The following is a 7,908-nucleotide window of genomic DNA, read 5'->3' as shown; positions in this document are numbered from 1 at the left end:
ACGAATTTCGCTCAAGAGGCCAACCCGCAAGTGCAAGCCAAGGGGGCATGCAGGCGAGAGGGACCTAATGAGCGAGCGATTGGGTTCGGGATAGGCGTACTACCTGCACAAGTACCGAGTGGGCAACATGCGCGGCGTATGCACCCCCCTATTGGCGAAAAAAGGTATCCTTAGTCCCAACTCCCGAGGGAGCCGAGATTCGTTATGCAGTTCTGCCCGTTCACATTAATATGCTGATTTTCAGGTCGTCCCAACTTGATTGGGAAATAAACGCGGGGTAGGATCGCTTCACCCTTCGGCTATTTTGATTACCTACAAGCACGAGTATTTCCTTCACTATCCCTAGTGGAGTCGCCACTGTGAGGGGGTCGAAAAAGCACGAGGCTAATGCGTGACCTCATCCCTCGTGGGTGTGACGATTCTTTTATTCAATCAAGTGTAATTGGATTTCCTGTGAGTATACACCCAATTGACTAGTAATATAGGATTCGCCATTCAGTTTTTAACGACAATGAGAAAAACTGACAAAACCCGGTTATCGTGACATAAAGGGAGTGCAATTATGTTTGACCACGACGGCCGTAGGTTCCCTTGTGATTCCTGGTGTGGGGATCTCTCAACATACACCCGCAAGGTAGAGATTGAGGGTTCGGGAGACTGTAACTACCGAGAGGAGTACTTCGCTCGTCGATAACTCCAGAGGCAGGATATCCTTACTAGCTCAGCATAAATAATTGAAGGGACATGCGTTAACTATTAAACTAATCTGAATTGATTTTAGCAATATGCAACATATAATACTAATTCGATGGTGATTATCTGATTTAAATAGCATTAAGGGACCTAGCATGACACTACTACAAAAAAGGGATTAGATAACTCGAAGTAGAGAACGGTTAATTGTGCTAAGCGTTTTCTAGGTGTATAGAGTACGCATTTCTCTTATAACAGTTGTGTGAAGAAAAGAATAGAGAACGGTTATGTTACCTATACGTTTTATATTCTTTACCACAATAAAAATAATTAATTAAATTTAAAATACTTAGTAAAACATAAAGCAGTGTTTATGATAATCGTTTTATATTTTAGCTTTTAGGAAAATATTTTCCAATTTGAAAACAAATATTTTCCAATTAGGGATTATCAAAAAAAAAAAAGCTAGGACGCACATCAATTGAAACTCAAACTATTCTTAGGCGGCAAATACTAAGCAAAAGAAAACATCCAAATCCAACCTTTAATTACTTCATCAATACTTTGTCCTAAAAAAAAATGATTTCTTCAAGAAGAGCAAAACTAGCAATACTCCCGCAAAGCTGTTTCTCTGATCTCCTTCCTTTACTTTAGGCTCCGGCCAGTGCACCACCTTTCCCACCGTCCTCCAACCTCCGATAATCGCTGCCTGTCCCTCTGCTGCCGTTAATTTCGAGGTTTGTATGCTTTATTTTGTTTATTCATACTATTTCTTCAACTAATAACCTAGGGATTATGAATGTTTTTAATTATCTAATTGTAATATATGAGTAAGGAATTCGAGTTTGTGAGTGGACAATTGAAAAAATTAAGTTCTTTTTGTAAACTCTTTAAACGTATTAAAAATTAGGTCGAATTAATTTAGTCGACCCATTTCCGCTCGACGAATGCATAGAAAGAGCAACAAATAAATCGAATTACACTCAAATATGTAGAATTATTGGCGAATGAATCTGCTAAATAAAGTCTAATTAAACTAATTTTCTTTAGTTAATTAGTGTGATATAGGTCGAATTAAATTGAAATTCTCAATTAGGCTCCGTTTGGTAAGGCGTAAAACGTTTTCATTCAAAAATGATTTTCCATGGAAAACATTTTTCAAGGGAAAACACAATTCCAAACTAGTTTTCCTTTGTTTGTTACCTTAAAGGAAAATGGGAGAAGATGGTGAAGATTGAGGGGAAGAAAGGAGAGGGAGGTAAGGAGGAAAGAAGGAAAAGTGGTGTCCCTCCATTTTCAATGGAAAAGGGTTTTCCACCTTTTAGGGAGTTATGGAAAATTGTTTTCCATCCTTTACCCAACCAAACAACGTAAAATGATTGAAGAGGAGAAAATCGTTTTCCATGAAAACATTTTACGCCCTGCCAAACGGAGCCTTAGAGAAAGACGGAGGGGGAAGGTAAATAGATTTCTTAGTTTGCGGTAGAAGCCATGATTAGTAAACTGGTTTTGAAGGGTGCTAGCTTGTTCTTTGTTTGGTTCAATTTTAGCAAAAGCTGCCTTGGATTAGCTTGCTGATTCTTATGAGTTGTTGTCTATACAAATATATATATATTTCATGTTTTGCCTCTTCCCGGGAATCCAATGGTTGATAAGTTCAGTCTCTTTTTCATGGAAGTTTGAGCAAAAACATGACTAAAAATATGCATTTGGCTCTAGTCTTATGAGATAATTACATACTAGTACTTGGTATGTCATGTTCAATGACTTTAATGTAGCTAGATTTTAGTTTTTTGATGTGCTGATAGTTACTTCGATTTCTATTGCTTTTTTTTTCTTTCCTTTTCTCTCTATCTATCTATACTTGTTCATTGTTATGACGCTTTCTTATACGAAGTATTAATTAAGATCATGTAGTACTGGACATTCACAATATGACGAGAGTGTAATTAATACTTCAAAACTAGGATTTGTCTCAAGATTTTTTCTTGGAAGTAATAGTCCTGGTATCATCAAGTAGTATGAAGTCTAGAGTCCTTCTTGAGGAAAACAAGTATTCACTATTTAGGGAAGGAGCTCAAAGAAATTTAGCTTTGTGACTATTTGAGTAAACCATAAAAAGTAGGTTAATGTACTCTCTTTCTAGATTTTAGTTGTCAATTAATACTTCAATTAATCCATTCATTTCCTGACTTTAATGTACTATCTCTTTCAAGATTTTAGTTGTCAATTACTAGTTCATATAATTCTTTCATTTCCGGACTATGATAGTACCAAGTCGCAATCTTCAAAATATAAAACAAAAAAGTTCAACTCTTATTTTATGTAAGTTATTCTTTTATTATTTGATGTAAGTTGTCTCAATGAATGACTATATAGATGTCAATTTAAGCTTTGTTTTTATGTGATTTGTGGTTTGATTTGTGCTTTGAAAATGTGGTGCCTTTGAACTTGTGTGACAATTGAAGTTTCTCACTCTATGTATTGATTTCCTTCTTGCAGCATGCTGAAGACACTAGAGAGGTATCAAAAGAGAAATTTATGGATCCCCGAACAACACTGTCTCAACAAGAGAGGCCCTGGTATGTACACTAGATATGCAGATTTCATTCTCAAAATTGTAAGGATCGTCTCTCTTGACATTTCATTTCTTGTGTTAAAAACTCGAGGAGTATAGCCTTAGATTTGTTGGGGAACATATTGTTTCTTGAGTGGTTGACTATGTATTATCAAAGCTAAGCTAGGAGGGAAAATGGCTTTAAACATGTAGGAATTGATGATAAATTTGAAACCAAGAGTTACAAAAATGAAGTTAGAAGTAATGCATTAATTAGAAGCAAGACCATAATGTTTTGGAAAAAGAAATCAAATGGCTATATACTTATTGATTTTGCTCTTCGTTCCTCAAAAATAATGTGGATGATCGATTCTGGAGATTGTGCTTACACAAAATGATTGATAATTTATAGAGAGACTTCCCCCGGCCAGTAATTACTCACTTCACTAACACTCAAGTATCTTGTAAGGTCAAACCTGTTATTGTGTTTGGTATTCAAACTGACAAGTAATAGTACATTCATAATTTAAGGAACATACAATATATAAATGGTCGTATCATATGTATTGGAGAGAATTTCGATTAAAGATATAGATTTAGAATCAGCTTAAAGCTGAGTAAATTCAGTTGTGTGACGTTTATACTACATATATGCTTGTTTATGAACCAAATGGATGATTTCTCAAGTATCATCTTCCATATGTAACCCTAGAGGGCTTCATACTGATACTTAGCTTGCAGTTCACTAGTTATGTTCTCTTGTTAAGAATATTTTCACAGTGACTCAAGAGATATTTTCTCAACAATCACAATGAGCTTTTTGATTGTTCATTTCTAATCATATAGCACTACATTGTTGCATGAGTAAAATGTCTACATCTGAGTATCTGACCCCTCTAGCAGCGCGCTTACCATGCCCACCCATGGAAGACTAGATAGAGATATTGGATTAAACTGATCTATAATATCCTTTTAAGAGAAATCCTTGGTTGATATTTGAAGAATAAGCTCGTATATAGCTCATGAACAGATCATATGTATTTCCCTATTTACCTTATAAGGCTTCCAACTGTTTTAAAAGCTTGGATGATGTTACTGGATTTGTTTAGCAATTCATCTCAATCCAACATTGATACTCAAATTCTTCCCAAAGTAATCCACTGATATGTTTTCTCCTTGATTGTAATGGATGAAGGAAATAAGTAGCCAGTAGGAGTATCTTAAGCTAAATGCGCGTTTTGAATCCCTGCAGCGTACACGTAAGTAAGATGTAGTTAAATTGTTTTTTACTAACCCTGTGATTATATATGAGCACAAACTTACTATAGTGTTTTCATTTCTCAAATATATATGTTAAGAATCGTATGGTGGAGGAGCTTGGTCCTCTAAGAATCAAGGAGCTTGAATCTATTGAGAGGCAGCTTGACATGTCACTGAAGCAGATCAGATCAATAAGGGTACTGAATCAATATCCTTTCTTGTTTACATATGTGCTTTTAGTTAGCCATAGTTACATGCTTGCTAAAACACGTTTCAAGTGATTATTTTCGCTTACAACAAAGAGAATTTAACTTATCTGAACTGAAATTACGCAAACACTACCTTAGGATTCAGTATCGTGGCATAGAATCGACTAAATCTTAAACTATACCTTAACTAATCTCAACTTAAATCAGCAAAACATGTTTGAAACTAACTCGACCAGAATTAATAAATTAGACAGGAAGGTTCTTTTCCTTGCAGACTAAGTGCATTGTGGATCAACTTACTGATCTTCAGAGGAAGGTGAACATACTGATGTTAGCCGGCCTCAAATCATTTTAAGGATTTGTTACGTTGTTTATGTTATTGTTGTATCACAAAAATAATTACTCCTGTTGTTTAATTCCATAGAATATCGTTGTTGTTGAAGGAACATATGCTTAATGAATTGAAGCAAACAGAACTCTTAAACAAAGGGTAGTTTATCTTCCTGAAGCATTAATTTTACTCTTATTTGCTACTATCTGAGCTATATAAGCACTTAAAAGTTAAAACTGCTACCTCATTCCTGATGTATAGTTTTCGTATGAGTACACAAATTTTGAGGCTTTGTTATTGTTGGGAAGCTTCATGATATATTTGAAATGTTACTTCAAACCTATAACAACCGCTACTAGATTATTCTCATTTGATAATTGTGTTTTGGTTATACCCGTGTTAAGGAGTTCTTCAATCACTTATTTCTTTTTCTTTCTAATGTGCTCAAGTTAAAGCTCCCTAAAAGGTTTGCTTGAGAGTGTTCTACGTACTTTTGACATCCTATAATTTTAACTTGTCTTGTAGTTTTTTAACAAAGCTCCCACGTATTCTCAAAATACAATTGACGAGCTAAGGGAGAGGTGGATCTCATACGTTACCGAATATCACCAACCAAATAATGATGAAGATGATGATGATGATGATGATGATGATCTAGTGTGACTTAAGCTAGCTCAAGCAGATGGTCGGTTACCTCAGTTCACTCCTACAGACGAACTGCCTTGTTACCTCAGTTCACTCCTGCAGACAAACTGCCCTGCTGCTGCAGAAGCTTTGGTTGTTGCTGCTGCAGAAGCTATGGTTGCTGCTGCTGCATAGTCGCCTATTGCAGCCCTTTGATTTATTTATTTTGATTTTTTTTATTGACATTGGAATGGTATTTTTTAATTTGCGGTACAGTTGTATGGATCATCTTGTCAATGAATGATAGGATTTTGTTCTTCACAAAAAAAAAGGGATTTTCTTATTGTATGAACAACAGGATTTTGTTATTGAATGAAATGATTTTTGGAAAGATTGCGTGGATATCATTTTTTTGTTATCTATTTAGATTTGGTTTACATATAGGAGCTAGGATCATAATATCTTATTTTAGGGATGTGTGTGCTGCTATTTTTGAATAATATTTTTTCTAAAAAGGGTAGAATATATATAGAACGATAGTGTAAGGAAACTGCTTTCTATTTTAATATTAAACAGGAAGTACATAGTACGCCTATGTACGGAAGGTGTTCTGTATCTCAATATCTAACAGGAAGAATAGAGGACGGTTATGTACGGAATGCGCGCTTTATTATAGAGTATAAGAGACGGTTATGTACGTTAACCGTTTTATATTCCTTCTTCATTTTCTAATTTTAGGAAGGGAATAGAGGACGCTTATCTCTGACCACTGTACTTTATGACTAGGTATATAAAACGCTTCTTTTACCCGTTTTATAAACTTTATAGTGCGCTGAGTTGGAGAACGCCTCTAACGCGTCCTATAAAGTGTATTTCAACAGTACTCTATTCCTTTTTTTGTAGTGGTGTGATAATCCGATTTCCCAAAAATATTATATTTGTTAGGCGTGATAGAACAATCAGATTAGGTTAGTTTAACAGTTCATAAAAAGGGCGAGGAAAGCAGTTAAATCATCGAAAAGGGACACATTACGACGCACCCTTGAGAGGTGCGTCAAGGTTCTCAGAAAACTAACCACTTTGACTTTGCTATTTCTCCTTTTTATTTAACGAATCTCAATTATGGGACAGGATACGTTCTGTTCGATTTATGGATCGATTGCGACAGAACGCGTGAACAATTTCGCAGCGTGAGGCTTAGGCTAAGGGTTGGAGTCAATACTTAGAATATAATTGTGTGTTGTTGTGTTGTGTTTTTCACGTCGAATTTGGGGCTGTATTTATAGGGAAGAGTTCGTGGAAAGATAGAATTGCAGAGTTCTAATCCACAAAGAATTAGGAAAAAACACGTACCCAGGTATTATCAGCGCCCATGCCTGGGCGTCAAAGATTTCGGCGCCCAGCTCTGGGCGTTGAAAATAAGATCCAGGCAATTTCAGCGCCCAGGGCTGGGCGTTGAAATTGCTGTTTGGGCCGATTCTTTGTCAGATTCGGATTCCTGAAATCCGTAGTGTTTGAGACTTAATCGAGTCTTTTAGTGCGTATCAATTTCATGACGGAATGCGTCTGGGCCCGTTACGAACTCTAGGCTCGTTAGGATTTTAATTAATACGTAACTCTTATTTCCGAATCATTTTAGGAATAGGATTCTCGCAGTTTTCTATCTCATTTAGGATTTATGTTGGAGTGCAACACCTAATTCTGACAGGTTTCTATCTTTTATGACTTGCCACTTTTAGAAGCTACCCTTTACGGCAGTTACTATTTTTAGCAGGTTTCCATAATTAGTAGGTTTCTATAAATAGCAGGTTTTGGGTGAAATGAACAGGGGATTTGAGATTCGTTATTTTATAGGAGATGCGTTGTCAAGTGGAGATTTATGCTTTCATCATCGAACCTTTCCCTTTCGGGAATGGGGACAAAAGTAGGTGTCTACAGCGTTGTGTGTGAATTGAAATTTGAGGCTACATGTATGCATGCAAAATGAAAAAAAAATCCCATTTTTCGGGTGTATATACCCACTATAAGCCCCCACTTTGACTGAGGTTTTTTGGTTAGAAAAAGCGCAAATCAAAGTATATTCAACTTTTGCTCATGCACATGCTGACACTAAAAAAAATTGCCCATTTTTTCCAGTATAAGCCCCCACTTTGGCTGAGGTTTTTTGGTTAGAAAAAGCGCAAGTTAAAGTATATTCAACTTTTTCTCATGCACATGCTGACTCGACATAGGAC

General features: G+C 36.0%; 1 long non-coding RNA gene across 1 annotated transcript; it reads left to right on the top strand.

The window, feature by feature from the left end:
- The first annotated feature begins 1,107 nt into the window (after positions 1 to 1,107).
- Positions 1,108 to 6,054, top strand: LOC130459506 (uncharacterized). The gene is made up of 5 exons (XR_008918919.1): positions 1,108 to 1,430; positions 3,196 to 3,275; positions 4,446 to 4,509; positions 4,609 to 4,707; positions 5,576 to 6,054. It is a non-coding gene; the product is annotated as an uncharacterized lncRNA (long non-coding RNA).
- The last annotated feature ends 1,854 nt before the right edge of the window (positions 6,055 to 7,908 follow it).

Source organism: Spinacia oleracea, chromosome 4, assembly GCF_020520425.1.
Source record: "Spinacia oleracea cultivar Varoflay chromosome 4, BTI_SOV_V1, whole genome shotgun sequence".
Lineage (NCBI taxonomy): Eukaryota > Viridiplantae > Streptophyta > Magnoliopsida > Caryophyllales > Amaranthaceae > Spinacia > Spinacia oleracea.
The sequence above is the reverse complement of the archived record's forward strand: the minus strand, read 5'-3'. Positions and strand labels throughout refer to the sequence as shown.